General features: G+C 43.2%; 1 protein-coding gene across 3 annotated transcripts in view; it reads right to left on the bottom strand.

Annotated features, from left to right (window-relative positions):
- The window catches only part of LOC106577771 (neuroligin-2), a 314,603-nt gene extending 297,790 nt beyond the window's left edge, over window positions 1-16,813 (bottom strand). For all 3 annotated transcript variants that reach the window (XM_045701405.2, XM_045701404.2, XM_014156101.3), the window contains exon 1: window positions 15,822-16,813. The gene's annotated coding sequence lies outside the window, so the exon portion shown is untranslated. The remainder of the gene's footprint in view (window positions 1-15,821) is intronic.
- Between the last annotated feature and the right edge of the window lie 355 nt (window positions 16,814-17,168).

The following is a 17,168-nucleotide window of genomic DNA, read 5'->3' as shown; positions in this document are numbered from 1 at the left end:
GCTGCTGACCGGGCGCACCGCTTCACCACAGCTCCCATATTAATCCATCCGGAACTGTCCCGTCAGTTCATGGTGGAGGTCGACACTTCGGACGTCGGGGCTGTCCTGTCCCAGCGTTCTGCTCTGGACCACCTCTTACATCTAGACGTTCCGCTAGCGGAACACCTGCTCCAATATCCAATGATAGGCGTGGCGCGAATTACAAATTCCTCAAAAATACAAAAACTTCAATTTTTCAAACATATGACTATTTTACAGCATTTTAAAGACAAGACTCTCCTTTATCTAACCACACTGTCCGATTTCAAAAAGGCTTTACAGCGAAAGCAAAACATTAGATTATGTCAGCAGAGTACCCAGCCAGAAATAATCAGACACCCATTTTTCAAGCTAGCATATAATGTCACAAAAAACAAAACCACAGCTAAATGCAGCACTAACCTTTGATGATCTTCATCAGATGACACACCTAGGACATTATGTTATACAATACATGCATGTTTTGTTCAATCAAGTTCATATTTATATCAAAAACCAGCTTTTTACATTAGCATGTGACGTTCAGAACTAGCATACCCCCCGCAAACCTCCGGTGAATTTACTAAATTACTCACGATAAAAAACATAACAATTATTTTAAGAATTATAGATACAGAACTCCTTTGTGCAATCGAGGTGTCCGATTTTAAAATAGCTTTTCGGTGAAAGCACATTTTGCAATATTCTGAGTAGATAGCCCAGCCATCACGGCTAGCTATTTAGACACCCACCAAGTTTAGCCCTGACCAAACTCCGATTTACTATTAGAAAAGTTTGATTACCTTTGGTGTTCTTCGTCAGAATGCACTCCCAGGACTGCTACTTCAATAACAAATGTTGGTTTGGTTCAAAATAATCCATTGTTATATCCAAATAGCGCCGTTTTGTTCGTGCGTTCAAGACACTATCCGAAGTGTAAATAAGGGTCACGAGCATGGCGCATTTCGTGACAAAAGATTTCTAAATATTCCATTACCGTACTTCGAAGCATGTCAACCCCTGTTTAAAATCAATTTTTATGCCATTTTTCTCGTAAAAAAGCGATAATATTCCGACCGGGAATCTGCGTTTAGGTAAAAAGACGAAAGAAAATAAAGCATGGGGTCGACTCGGGCACGAGCCTGAGTCTCACAGTACTGTGACCAGCCACTATCCAAACGCGCTACTTTTTTTCAGCCAGAGCCTGCAAAGCCACGATTCAGCTTTTTGCCGCCTTCTGAGAGCCCATGGGAGCCGTAGGAAGTGTCACGTAACAGCAGAGATCCCCTGTATTGGATAGAGATAATCAAGAAGGGCAAGAAATTGTCAGACAGGGCACTTCCTGCATGGAATCTTCTCAGGTTTTGGCCTGCCATATGAGTTCTGTTATACTCACAGACACCATTCAAACAGTTTTATAAACTTTGGAGTGTTTTCTATCCAAAGCTAATAATTATATGCATATTCTAGTTTCTGGGCAGGAGTAATAATCTGATTAAATCGGGTATGTTTTTTATCCGGCCGTGAAAATACTGCCCCCTAGCCATAACAGGTTAAGCTGCATCCCTGCACCTTCTTCTCCCATCGTCTTAACACCACGGAGAGGAATTATGATGTGGGAAATCGAGAACTACTCGTGGTGAAGATGGCGTTGGAGGAGTGAAGGCACTGGTTAGAGGGGGCGGATCACAAGAACCTGGAATATCTCCACACCGCCAAGCGTCTCAACTCCAGGCAAGCTCGATGGGCTCTGCTTTTCACTCGATTTAACTTTACCATCTCCTACTGCCATGGGTCCAAGAATGTAAAGCATGTGCTTTCACGCCGCTATAGCCCCGCTGCTACACCCTCGAACCCCAAGACCATCCTTCCTACCTTGTGTCTGGTGGCTGCACTCATCTGGGGAATAGAGAACCAGGTCCTTGAGGCACAGCGTTCTCAGGCGGACCCCAGTTGGAGGGCACGGCTAACCAGATGTTTGTCCCAGACACACGCTCCCCGGTCCTGGAATGGGCTCATTCCTCCAGGCTTGCCTGTCACCCTGGTTCCCGTCGGAACCCTGGCCTTTGTTAGGCTTTTGGTGGCCCACCATGGTCCCTGACGTCTCTGCGTTCATCGCTGCCTGCACTACTCTGTGCTCAGAATGAGACTCCTCTGCAAGCTCCGGCTGGCCTCCTTCAACCACTTCCTGTCCCTCACCTTCCCTGGTCACATATATCTCTGGACTTTGTCACTGGACTCGCTCCGTCTGATGGCAAACCACTATCTTACGGTAGTGGACAGGTTTTCCAAAGCTGCCCATTTCATTCCCCTCTCCAAGCTACACTCAGCCAAGGAGACGGCCCAGCTCATGGTGCAGCACGTCTTCGGATCCATGGACTTCCGGTGGACATGGTTTCCGACCGTGGTCCTCAGTTCTCGTCCCGGTTCTGGAAGGAGTTCTGTACACTCATTGGGTCGTTGGCCAGCCTGTCCTCTGGGTTTCACCCCCAGTCTAACGGCCAGTTGGCGCGAGCTAATCAGGACCCAGAGATGACTCTTCGCTGCCTCGTCTCAGCCAACCCCACCACCTGGAGCCAGCAACTCGTGTGGATGGAATACGCCCGCAACACCATCCCCTGCTCAGCCACTGGTCTCTCGCCTTTCGAGTGTTCGATGGGTTATCAGCCCCCGCTCTTCCCTGAGCAAGAGGTCAGCATACTCTCGGCCCAGATGTTTGTCCACCACTGTCGCCGTACCTGGATGAGAGCCTGGCCGGCTCTTCTCAAGACCACTTCCTGGTATTGATGACAGGCGGACCGCCACCCAACTCCGGCTCCCCATTATCATCTCGGGCAGAGGGTATGACTGTCTACTCAGGATCTGCCCCTCCGGGTGTAGTCCCGCAATCTCTAAGATTCTTAGCCCCTCTTAGTCTTCTGTTGCCCCGCACCCTCCGTATACATCCCACTTTTCACCTATCAAAGATTAAACCTTTGTATCACAGCACTCTGTCTCCTCTTTTCCCCCATTATCCCCTGTACATTTATACCTGTGTTTTCTGTTTTTCTGTTGCCAGTTCATCTTGTCTCGTCAAACCTACCAGCGTGTTTTTCCGTACTCCTGTTCAATTCAGTCCCTGTTTTCTAGTTTTTCCGGTTTTGACCATTTTGCCTTCTGTACCTTTGACACTGCCCTGGATTACTGACCTCTGCCTGCCCTGAACTTGAGCCTGCCTGCCATGCTGTACCTTACGGACTCTGCCCTGGATTACCGACCTCCGCCTGCCCTTGACCTGTCGTTTGCCTGCCCCATGTTTTGTAAATAAACTTCTGTGATTCGAACTGTCTGCATCTGGGTCTTATCCTGAGTTCTGATACCTTTCAAGGCACATTCCCCACTTGCTTCCCCTCTTTCTTTCTCTTTCTCCCTCTATCGCTTTTTCTCTCTCTCCCTCGTGTCAGTGTGCAGTATAGTGGAGTCGTGGATGTCATATCGAGACCCCTGCAGACAAGGGTTCTCATCTCCAGGGAGAGAGCTCCAATGTGGGGGAGGGAGGAGGAGAGGCTGGTGCTAAAGGCTAGTACACTAGCTTATACTGTAAGGCCTCTGGGGATGGGCTTGAGCATCACCTTGGGATTGTGTTGATACGGGTAACTCACTTGATTTCTGTAATTCGATCGATGCAATTATTCGGATGCGGTGTGACTGTTTTGTAACGGAACAAACATTACGTTAACATAATTTAATCTACACTCATGTCATTGGGATTTATGTGTGATGAGTTAAATCCATGTTGGTTCCAAAAGAGGAGCAGAGGGCATTAGGTAGTCCAAAGACCCTACTATAGTAAAGCAGGTAGAAAGTAATAAACACACACAAACACACACACACACCACACACACACACACACACACACACACACACACACACACACACACACACCACACACACACACAGGGAATCAATTATCATCCATAAGGATAAACTGCATCACACTGTGTCAATGCGATCGGAACGACCAGTCGGCCAACAAATCAGGATGTGGGCTGCTACATGTCTATCTATAATCCCGTGGGGGTGTCTGAAATTCTGTTGATTGGATTTAGAAGATTCTCAGTCTCACATTGAAATCCACCCACACATATAGCCAAATCACAATGCCTAGCTCTTTCTGATGTTGGTATTCATGTTTATTGTCAAAGGGATTTGGTTGAGAAACCAGCCCAGCAACCCACTGTTTATGACTTCAAGCCTATCAACTCCCAAGATTAGGCTGGTGTAACCGATGTGAAATGGATAGCTAGGTAGCGGGGTGCGCGCTAATAGTGTTTCAAACGTCACTCGCTCTGAGACTTGGAGTAGTTGTTCCCCTTGCTCTGCATGGGTAATGCTGCTTCGAGGGTGGCTGTTGTCGATGTGTTCCTGGTTCAAGCCCAGGTAGAAGCGAGGAGAGGGACGGAAGCTATACTGTTACACTGGCAATACTAAAGTGCCTATAAGAACATCCAATAGTCAAAGGTATATGAAATACAAATCATATAGAGAGAAATAGTCCTATAATTCCTATAATAACTACAACCTAAAACTTCTTACCTGGGAATATTGAAGACTCATGTTAAAAGGAACCACCAGCTTTCATATGTTCTCATGTTCTGAGCAAGGAACTTAAACGTTAGCTTTCTTACGTGGCACATATTGCACTTGTACTTTCTTCTCCAACACTTTGTTTTTGTATTATTTAAACCAAATTGAACATGTTTCATTATTTATTTGAGGCTAAATTGATTTTATTGATGTATTATATTAAGTTAAAATAAGTGTTCATTCAGTATTGTTGTAATTGTCATTATTACAAATAACATTTTATTTTTTGTATTTTTTTTGTTTTATTTTTTGAAAATCGTCCGATTAATCGGTATCGGCTTTTTTTGGTCCTCCAATAAATCGGTATCGGTGTTGGAAAATCATAATCGGTCGACCTCTAATACTGAGGATTGGAATTATAGTTACACTGTGTCTCAGGGGTGGCCTTGACATAGATGAAGGGACCATGGTCGGGAATGAATGACATTATGACAATGAGGGTGCCCATATAGCCCTATATGTAGTACATGTGGGGATTCCCATATCTGCAATGGAGGTGTCCAGTGCCCATTGGCACCCATAATTCAAATCCTACATACACTACCAATGGTCAAAACAGAAAAACACCCAGGTAGAAACTGACCAGTCCAGCTATCAGTCAAAAAAGGTGCTTCCATGGTAACGACACTCTTCTCTCACTCACACAAACACACACCCACACACAGACAAACACAGCTGACAGATCCTTTCAACCAAATAAATTGAGTTTTTACAGCAATAGATGAAGGAGTAAAGGAAATAAAAGATGAAGAATACATGTGACAAAAGGGTCCTGTAGAGAGAGTAGGATGTGTCTGTTATGGCACCCTATTCCCTATGTAGTGCACTACTTTTGACCATGCCCATAAGGCACTGTGTAGGGAATCGGGTGCCATTTCAGACGCAACCTAGCAGTTTTACCTCCGTTGGAAACCCAGGTTCAAGTGCAAAATCATGTCCAAACGTCTATACACCACTGGGCGAAAAAGGGTCAATATCAGGGGATATATTTATCATATATTTTATTCAATATATTCTCCGTAATAGGACAGTTTCTACATGCTTCTGATCCGGACCTGTTAAATCTCCCTGCTACCATATGAGTGAAGACACTCACCCGCTTACATATAGAATATTCTACCTTTGGAAAGGGTATGTGACCCGTTTCAAGGAGCTAAGCGTATGTCGCACATCACTACTTCACAGGAGAGGCATTTTAACGTTTTTTTTCCCCTTCGTTATTCATTTTTTTAGGGGGGGGGCAGAAATGCCTTCTGGAACATGTGAACTTTCATTTGCCTTAATAACTTAATTTTGTTGTTACAAATAAAGTTGACAAGAGTTTTGAAATCAGTGGAATGCTGTAAAAAAAATGCAGCATAGCAACTCCAGAGCTCCATCACAACACATGTTTTCGGTAAAGATACAAACGTAGGCCAATCTAACAGAAAATAAAAGATGCACACCCTCAATACCCCTGCCTGCCCTGTTTGTTATGGACGATGGATGCGATGGGTGCAGATTGGGTCATCAGCGGCAGTCCCTCGTAGTCTAGAGCGATGGTAGTGTTGGTCTGTGATCCACTCCAAACGGTCAATGCATAAATCATGAATGAAAATTGTGTCGACATTGCAAGAAAATATTGTCATTTCACATAAACATACCACAAGGTAGCTACTCTAACTTTTTAATGTAAAACGAGAAAACTAACTTGAACATGCTATTTAGCTAGCCAAGTTGCTAGTTAGCTAGCTAGCTAAGTTAGTTAGCTAGCTTGTATTAACCAGTAATACAATTTTAAGATGTTAACTTTTACTTTGAGGCTTTACAGGGGGTAAAAAAATTATAATTGAAGGGAAGGCTATTTCGATATTTGTTATCTAGCTAGCTTGTTAGGGCTAGGGGGCAGTATTTACACGGCCGGATAAAAAACATACCCGATTTAATCTGGTTATTACTACTGCCCAGAAACTAGAATATGCATATAATTATTGGCTTTTGATAGAAAACACCCTAAAGTTTCTAAAACTGTTTGAATTGTGTCTGTGAGTATAACAGAACTCATATGGCAGGCAAAAACCTGAGAAGATTCTGTACAGGAAGTGCCCGCTCTGACCATTCCTTGGGCTTCTTGACTCTCTTTATTGAAAATTTAGGATCTTTGCTGTAACGTGACACTTCCTACGGCTCCCATAGGCTCTCAGAACCCGGGAAAAAGCTGAATGATGTAATACCAGCCCCTGGCTGAAAAACATTAGCGCCTTTGGTAAGTGGTCTATCAGAGGACAATGAGACTGAGGCGTGTGCACAAGGCGACCCATGTTTTTATTTTCTCTCTCTTTGAACTAAAACACGGTTTCCCGGTCGGAATATTATTGCTTTTTTACGAGAAAAATGGCATAAAAATTGATTTTAAACAGCGGTTGACATGCTTCGAAGTACGGTAATGGAATATTTAGAATTTTTTTGTCACGAAACGCGTCGGGCGCGTCACCCTTCTTTAACCTTTCGGATAGTGTCTTGAACGCACGAACAAAACAGAGGATATTTGAACATAACTATGGATTATTTTGAACCAAACCAACATTTGTTATTGAAGTAGAAGTCCTGGGAGTGCATTCTGATGAAGAACAGCAAAGGTAATAACATTTTTCTTATAGTAAATCTGACTTTGGTGAGGGCTAAACTTGGTGGGTGTCTAAATAGCTAGCCCTGTGATGCCGGGCTATCTACTCAGAATATTGCAAAATGTGCTTTCACCGAAAAGCTATTTTAAAATCGGACATAGCGAGTGCATAAAGGAGTTCTGTATCTATAATTCTTAAAATAATTATTATGTTTTTTGTGAACGTTTATCGTGAGTAATTTAGTAAATTCACCGGAAGTTTGCGGGGGGTCTGCTAGTTCTGAACGTCACATGCTAATGTAAAAAGCTGTTTTTTGATATAAATATGAACTTGATTGAACAAAACATGCATGTATTGTATAACATAATGACCTAGGATTGTCATCTGATGAAGATCCTCAAAGGTTAGTGCTGCATTTAGCTGTGGTTTGGGTTTATGTGACATTATATGCTAGCTTGAAAAATGGGTGTCTGATTATTTCTGGCTGGGTACTCTGCTGACATAATCTAATGTTTTGCTTTCGTTGTAAAGCCTTTTTGAAATCGGACAGTGTGGTTAGATTAACGAGAGTCTTGTCTTTAAAATGGTGTAAAATAGTCATATGTTTGAGAAATTGAAGTAATAGCATTTCTAAGGTATTTGAATATCGCGCCACGGGATTACACTGGCTGTTGCGTAGGTGGGACGATTTCGTCCCACCTAGCCCAGTGAGGCTAGGCTACCAGTTTACCCACCATTCAAACCTAGCTAGCTAGCCCTACTGGCTGCTGGCCAAAGTAGCTAACGTTCCTGATTCTAGTCACAGATAAATAAAACATCTCAAATTAGCTACTTACTTTAGTGTTAACTTCTTTGAGGTATTTTCTGAACAGCTTCTCACTTCTTTGTTTCTCCAGTTGTCAGTTTGACCACACACTGTTTACAAACTCATTTGTGGAGCCCAAATAAAATAATGACAGTTGGAACGCTACAGCAGAAAATATGTGATTCTTGTTGCTAGGCTACCACTTACAGTGCTTTTACCTACTAGTTTGCACGCGCCTTTATCCAGAGAAAAATCTAAAATTATAGCTAGTGTCTGAAAGAATGAAATGGATTTAATATTTGTCAAATTATTGAGCATGTCCTCAAAAAAGATCCTGATATGGACCACAGTCAAGAGCATATGCACTGTATGTGCTAAGAAAATATGCTACACTGAACAAAAAGATAAACACAACATGTAAAGTGTTGGTCCCATGTTTCATGAGCTAAAATAAAAGGTCCCAGAAATGTTCCATATGCAAATAAAGCTTGTTTACAACCCTGTTAGTCAACATTTCTCCCTTGTCAAGTTAATCCATCCAGCTGACAGGTGTGGCTTATCAAGAAGCTGATTAAATGTGACCAACCGTCTCGATTCGATCTAATGCAGCAACATTTGAAATTGTGGTTTTTACATTGGATAAAAGTAGAGACTCAGAGCTATAAAATGGTATGTCATACACTACAGTTGAGGAACAATGGGAAAGTAATTCTGCTTTGAAAGTTGATAAACTTGTAACCTCAATTTTGAGAAAATGGCCCTTGAAAAATTGCCCGCACACTGGACGCTCTGGCCGAGGAGTAGAGTTGATCTGAGCGTTCTGACCTCACAATCAAGTACCCAAGCTAACTGGCTAACGTTGGCTAGCTTTCTAGCTACTAGCTTTCTAGCTACGTTCTAGACACAAATGTGAGAACAGCTCACTCTGACCATTTTACTCACCCTAGCAGAGCTGGTTAGGCTGTTTTCATGTTATCTAGAGTGTTGGTGACTGCAACTGTGCTGCTGGCAAAAATTGTATTACACTTTTTTGCCAACGTTTACTGACACCGGCCATATTCAACGGGTGTTGAGCGTTCGCAAATTTGTCTGTTATTCTACTCTCTGGCACACTCAGACGAGAGTGCTCTGAAATCGGAGTACATAGCCAGAGCGAATTTACCAACTACGTCTATCGACAGTTAACACACTGACATCATAAACATTCTATTGAAATAGTTATTTGCATATTGGAGTCTTTTGTTAAGACATGTAGCTAGCTAGCTCAACAATTAACCATAATCCCAACTCATAACGTTACTACCCTGCATGAATCTGCAGGTAGCTAACCAACCAGGTTCAATGTTAGCTAGCTAACATTAGGCTATAACTAGCAATGCAAATGGCTCTGAGATACTAATAATATTACTACACAGATCATACACGCAACGTTAGCTAGCTAGCCTGCCAGCAAACGTTAGTTAGCTAGCTAACAGTACACTAACTTGAAATGAAAACGACTTTGCCAAAATTTGAAATGTGTAATATCTGTAAATGTAGCAAGCTAGAATCTCTTACCCGTATACATGGATGGATGCTTCTCCCTCTCTGTCACTGATGCCGTGATTAACCTTAGTTTGAAGATGTAATGCAGAGACAGGTGTTTTATACAACCACATTTTCGACCATACGCCAGAATCTGCTCCATCTCCTTAGTTATCATACTCTAATTCCACTGATTTCAAAACTCAGTCCTCCAGAAAGTGGAAAGCAACACTTATACCATTCTACTACGAGACATCTTTAGAAAGGATTACCTACACATACTGACCAGCTCATATAGACAGAAGAGAGCTACATGGCAGACCAATCCGAACTCATCTCTCAGCATGTCCAGCCCACTCATTATCTCAGCCAATCATGGCTAGCGGGAAGGTTGCCGGATTTTTCCATGGCTTAATGAACTAGGCTTGTAATTGAACAATTGTATTCGTATTTACAGATGGCACACACGTTTGTTATTAAGGAACATGAAAGTTCACATGTTCCAGAAGGCATTTCTGCCAAAAAACGAATTTAGATTTTTCAAAAAAAGTTTACGTTCAAATGGCTCTCCTGTGAAGTAGTGACGCGCAACATACGCCTAGTTACCTGAAACGAGTCCCAAATATCATGATCCTTACACAGATGATCCTTGTGCTGGGGACAATGAAAAGCCACTCCTGCTGACTGCAGGAATGTAGACTAGAGCTTTTGCCAGATAATTTAATGTTCATTTCTCGACCATACTTCGCCTTCAAAGTCATTTTAGAGAATTTGGAAGTAAGTCCAACCGGCCTCACACCCGAAGACCACGTGTATGGCGTTGTGTGGGCGGGCGGTTTTCTGATGTCAACATTGTGAACAGAGTGCCCCAAGGTGGCGGTGGGGTTATGGGATGGGCAGGCATAAGCTACGGACAACGAACATAATTGCATTTTATCAATGGCAATTTGAATGCACACCAGATACAGACTGGTATTCTGATCCACGCCCCTATCTTTCTCTTAAAGTATCTGTGACCAACAGATGCATATCTGTATTCCCAGTCATGCGAAATCCATTGATTAGGGCCTAATGAATTTATTTCAATTGAACGATTCCTTTATATGAACTGTAACTCAGTAAAAGCTTTGAAATTGTTGCACGTTGCATTTAAATTTTTGTTTGGTATATGTAGGCCTACTGTCAGTATTCGTCATCATATAGAGAAAATAAGATGTCCGCACAGGCCTATCTCAGGATATTTAATGAGTCAATATCCGGCCATACCATGTATGTTATCCCGAGGGAATCCGAAAATGATTTGTACATGAAATTATTGAGCTGAAAAGTCAGAAATGCATCAGAAAAGGTCCTTATTTTCAGCATATCAAAAAGCATATCAAGATCTGGATATGGACCTCAGCCAAGAGAAGCATATCTGGAATCAATATATCTTCATATCTTGAATGTGCTGAGAAAACATAGATGTAGACAGTCAGTATTTGTCAGCATGAAGAGAGACACATCAAGACACCTGGATTCAGAATTTGTCAGGATATGGTGCATAGCCACAAAAATCTAAATATGCATTGGAAATGGTTTGTATTCTCTAGAAAAGGTATCCCCAAACTGGGGTAGGGTATGTGCAATTCCGTCAAGGGTACGCCACAAAAAAATGTGATTCACATTTAAAAAAAGATTTCTTCATGTTTTTTTTAAATTAAGAGACGAGCTTAAAGTTTTCTTTACTGACCATAATTTTCACTTGTCTGACCGCTTGTATGATGACGAGTTTCTCACACGACTGGCCTATCTGGTTGATGTTTTTTCTCGCCTGAATGACTGAATCTAGGATTACAGGGACTCTCCGCAACTATATTCAATGTGTGGGACAAAATTGAGGCTATGATTAAGAAGTTGGAGCTTTTCTCTGTCTGCATTAACAAGTACAACACACAGATCTTTCCATCATTGTATGATTTTTTTGGTGTGAAAATTAACTCAAGCTTACGGACAATGTTAAATGTGATATCGCAAAGCACCTGAGTGAGTTGGGTGCGCAATTACGCAGGTACTTCTCTAAATGGATGACACAAACAACTGGATTCATTATCCCTTTCATGCCCTGCCTCCATTCCACTTACCGATATCTGAACAAGAGAGCCTCATCGAAATTGCAACAAGCGGTTCTGTGAAAATTGTATTTAATCAGAAGCCACTGCCATATTTTTGGATTGGGCTGCGCTCAGAGTATCCTGCCTTGGCAAATCGTGCAGTTAAGAAGCTGATGCCCTTTGCAACCACATACCTATGTGAGAGTGGATTCTTGGCCCTCACTAGCATGAAAACTAAATACAGGCACAGACTATGTATGGAAAATGATTTAAGACTGAGACTCTCGCCAAGACAACCCAACATTGCAGAGTTATGCGCATCCTTTCAAGCACACCCTTCTCATTAACCTGTGGTGAGGTATTCACAATTTTTGATGAACAAATGAGGTTTTACATGTAAGATGGTTAAATAAAGAGCAAAATCATTGATTATTATTATATTATTGTTTGTGCCCTGGTCCTATAAGAGCTGTTTGTCACTTCCCACGAGCCGGGTTGTCACAAAAACTCACACTCATTCTTATGTTTAATAAATGTATTGTATAATGTGTGTGTGGCAGGCTTACAATAATGGCAAAAAACAACATTTGAGAGTGTGCTGACCCTGGTGCTAGAGGGGGTACGCAGCTGGAGGTTGAATGTTTGAAGGGGTACGGGACTATAAAAGGTTTGGGAACCACTGCTCTAGAATATCAAAAACGTGTCATATTGACATCCCCTGATATGGACACTTTTCACCCAGTGTACTAAAATGGAGCGTGAAGTGGTTCAACTGCATTCAGCAACAATTAGATAAAGAAGAATGCTTTACATACAAATAAATGAGGAGGTAGACAAAGAATTCTATTAACAGCCCACTGTTCCAACCCCACACAGTGAACTAACATGGGCCTTTTACCAGACTAAACAGCCCATTGACGAAACTCACTAATGAACCGCACAACACCTGCAACAGGTAGGCCTAAATACTGCCACCCCATGACTAGGATACACCTTGAAATATCCCATATGCCCGATACCTATAGAGGGAACCTAAAAACAGTAGATCAATTTGCATCATTATATAACACATACTAGTAACCAAGCATATAATACAGTACATTGCCAATTAAGCAGAGCAAGCTCGTCTAAGATTGACATCAATACATAATGGATATTCAGGTCTCTATCTACTATCAAATACAAAATTGGAACATAATTGGCGATACACCATGAATCTGTGAGAGATCACAAGCAACGTGACTACAGCAAAACCAAGCTACACTGACAGGATGAATAGCAGCCCAGAAAGCATAGGTTGTTTCAACTTTCTAATGTCACAGCCTTCTCCATCTGTAATGGTTAGCGACCCACGTGATGAGCTATCAATCTAGGACATGCCTATGAACATCTCAGACAATCTGCCTCCGCCTGTATGGACCTCCCATCTAGCACACTGAACATCTCAGCCCATCCGCCTCCGCCTGTATGGACCTCCCATCTAGCACACTGAACATCTCAGCCCATCCGCCTCCGCCTGTATGGACCTCCCATCTAGCACACTGAACATCTCAGCCCATCTGCCTCCGCCTGTATGGACCTCCCATCTAGCCCACTGAACATCTCAGCCCATCTGCCTCCGCCTGTATGGACCTCCCATCTAGCACACTGAACATCTCAGCCCATCTGCCTCCGCCTGTATGGACCTCCCATCTAGCCCACTGAACATCTCAGCCCATCTGCCTCCGCCTGTATGGACCTCCCATCTAGCACACTGAACATCTCAGCCCATCTGCCTCCGCCTGTATGGACCTCCCATCTATCACACTGAACATCTCAGCCCATCTGCCTCCGCCTGTATGGACCTCCCATCTAGCACACTGAACATCTCAGCCCATCTGCCTCCGCCTGTATGGACCTCCCATCTAGCACACTGAACATCTCAGCCCATCTGCCTCCACCTGCATGGACCTCCCTCCGTCTCCGTCTAACCTGGGCTTGTGTCTGTGTAGGTAGGTAGGTAGGTAGGTAGGTAGGTAGGTAGGTAGGTAGGTAGGTAGGTAGGTAGGTAGGTAGGTAGGTAGGTAGGTAGGTAGGTAGGTAGGTAGGTAGGTAGGTAGGTAGGGTAGGTAGGTAGGTAGGTAGGTAGGTAGGTAGGTAGGTAGGTAGGTAGGTCGGTATAGGTCTCCTTAACAAGACCACCTGTCTCCCATGTTTAATGGGCCCATTGTGAATCAATTACAGCACATGGATCCACTGTTGCCATACAAATAAACAAGACGTGCTGCTGCAGAGCAATGAGCTTCACATATACACACACACACACTCACGCACACGCACTTCCTCACCTCACGTGCATACACACACGCAAGAGCGCAAACACGCAAACACGCACACACAAACAACACTGTCAACAAGATCTCTTAGTTTCCCTTCGAAATTCGATGTATTATGGATAAACGTCTATTTTTGACGCATTAATTCAGCGTGGTTACAGAGTTAATTCCGCATGGTTACAAGGTTAAAACATAAACGACTCAAAGGTTAACAGTTTAGACATTCATTCCGAGTGGTTGAAGTTAGGGCTATAGTTTGGGGAAGGCTCTGCAAACCAACCAACCTCATACTATCAAGTATCATTAAGTATTTTCACTGCTTGCTAGAGCCTTGTGACCTGCGGGGGCGCAGTGGTCTGAGCAACGCGCTTCGGCCCCGAGCATCACATGTTTGCGCCCAGTGCTGGGTAATGGTTTTTATTTTTTTAGTAAGCACCGAGGAAGGCATATAGTGTATTGACGTTCTCAGGACCTTTTCAAATATCCGAAAGCGAAGTCTATTTCTAGTGATTAGGCTGCCACTACAACCTGCACACACACACACACACACACACACACACACACACACACACACACACACACACACACAACTTCTCCTCCCATCTTGCTCCCAGTAGAGAGCGAGACAACTCTCTGTGACAACATCTATTCAGCACAACGACAGAGTCCCACAACACATTTCTCGCATCCATTAAATAGTTTCCCCCTGGTAAACAGAGCTATCCATAATAACTGCAATATAGGGCGACCACAGAGCTCTGTGCCTAAGAATGTGTGTGTGATAATGTGTGTGTGTGTGTGTGTGTGTGTGTGTGTGTGTGTGTGTGTGTGTGTGTGCGTGTGGGGGGGGGGGGGGGGGGCGTGCGTGCGTGTGTGCATGATAGTGTGTGTATGCGCGTGTGTGCACATCCTCTTGGGCTGATAAGAACAGAGGTCTTCTTGTCTCTGTTGAATTCTACCATCAACTGGATGGATCTTGGAATGCCCTCCATACCAGCCCCGCATATAAATGTGGCCCATTCTTTGCAGTCAGTGTGTGTGAGAGACATATGTTCTCACAGGCATGGCGTTTCCTGTCGGGGCTAGCTATCTACCCCTTGACACATAAGATGCTCAGATAGATGGGTTGCATTGGAAACACTCTTTGGAGGGGGAGGAGAAGGGGGGGGGGGGGGTGCAATTGCACCATTTCACCCATAAACTATGCAACTACAACATTAAAACAGTGTAATGAATGTAAATCCTAAGAAAAATCAGAGCAAATAGCATAATAGAGGTATTAAAGCTTGACTTGATCTGTTCATATTTGTGAAACATTCTAAAGACAAACAAATGTGTGGTTGAAATGCTAATGCTGCCTAAGAGCTTTGGATGGTTTGATATAAATCTACTTTAGGCTACCCTCCAATGGCACCAGAAACCGGCAACATTTACATATGTGGAGACCACCGAAGGAGAGTTTGAATTCAGTCCTTATTAAAAAAAAAAGAGGATATGTAAAAGGTGGCTCAAAAGCTTTGAACTGGTTGCTTGTTGGGGGTGTAGCCCATCATAGTGTTAACGCCACAGCACGCAATCATTAACAACAGGTTCGAATGCAAAGCTTCAAACGAGAGTTATCATTGAGAGATTATCAGTGAGAACTATCAGTGAGATTGCAAAGGCATTCTAATGCTATTTGCTACCCAACATGAAAGGACCGGACAAATAAACATGTATGTAGCCTAATTACATTGTAATTACAAGCAAACGAATCGCTTGTTTTATTCACGTTTTCTGTGAAATATGGAAATAATTCCTACATTCTCGACAACCGAGAGAGCGATGTGCTTACCTGTTATGTGGTCTAAAGGGTAGCAAGATTCCAAGGGGTTTTCAAAAGGAATCTTCTTTGACTTCTAGATCGCTGTCAAACCGTTCCTCTAGATGGGGAAATATTGAAGCATAGTCCTTTGCAGAAGGAGACGGTTTTAGAACGCTTCCCAGGTTCTGTTTACCGACAACACCCGCTCAATCCCGGTAGATTGACCGGGCTACCACATTCTGATGACGGTCACGGAGACAACGACGAAAGATAAGGAAAAGGATTCCAACAAATAAAGCCTATTGCTGCGTGAGGCGCATTACACACGAGATAAAGGCATGTAAAGTGATTTCGGAATAATTCTTCCAGCGGTGGCTTTCCATCTGACGAGTCTCTATATATATATCTTTATATATCATTTGTTGACAACGAAACTATATCTTGTCTAATTCCTTGTCTACATAAATTGGCAACAGTGATTTTGCAAGCAGGTTGATTTTCAACCAAAAAAAACATCCCCGCTTGCCCTTTGCGGGTGGAGAGGATAGCTCAAACGACAGTTTAAATAGCGAGGACGATTTGAATCATGGTGGCGCTTGCCTGCTTCGTCTCTGGGTAATAGCGGTGGTTTTCCGTGATTCCCCTCCGACCCGTTATAGCCATGCACCGAAAAGATGCTGCGCTTGTGCGATTGCTTCTTTAGCTCGCTCACGCTGCCTCTCGGCGGGGCGCGTGCACAGTGTCCTAGCAAGTTGTGTCGCTGTGACAACGCTCGAGCATCCCTATGTGCTCTCCGGCCCTCCAGAATCCAGATTGTTGCTTTTCTTTTCGAATGTTTTATCTTTACCCTATCAGATGTATTGGCATCTCTGTACAATATTACTGGTTCAAACGGACGAAAATCCTCTCTTCCAAAATAGCGTGCAGCACTAGTCTACCCATTCCCCCTCCGTTAAAGCAGACTACAGAAGAGTCTAAATCATGTTGGTCCTTTTTTTTTTGTCGGTCTAACTGCTTTCACATCAGTGTCCTCCTTCGCCGGTGAAATCTGCATCAGGGTGACGTCAAAGAATGTTAAAGTGATACAAACCCATTTTATATCCCCCATCCCTACCCATGAGATAAGTAATCTCCGCAGGTTATCGTCATGAATCTTGTTCTGGAGGCAGTTTTGCCGAGAGGTCACTAGCTGGCACAGTCACAATGTCATAACATCTGATTTAAGCCTACCCCTAACCTTAAATTAAGACCAAGAAGCACATTTTTGTTTTCAGTCATTTCTACATATAGGCAATTTAGATTTTTCAGCTGGCCTATCTAATGGGAAATCACTACATTCTGCCTACAGGACAAGACTTGTGACATTAAACGTCAACC

The sequence above is a fragment of the Salmo salar genome, chromosome 18, assembly GCF_965601325.2.
Source record: "Salmo salar chromosome 18, fSalSal1, whole genome shotgun sequence".
NCBI classification, from domain to species: Eukaryota; Metazoa; Chordata; class Actinopteri; order Salmoniformes; family Salmonidae; genus Salmo; species Salmo salar.
Note: the sequence above shows the minus strand (reverse complement) of the source record. Positions and strands in the feature narration are given on the sequence as shown.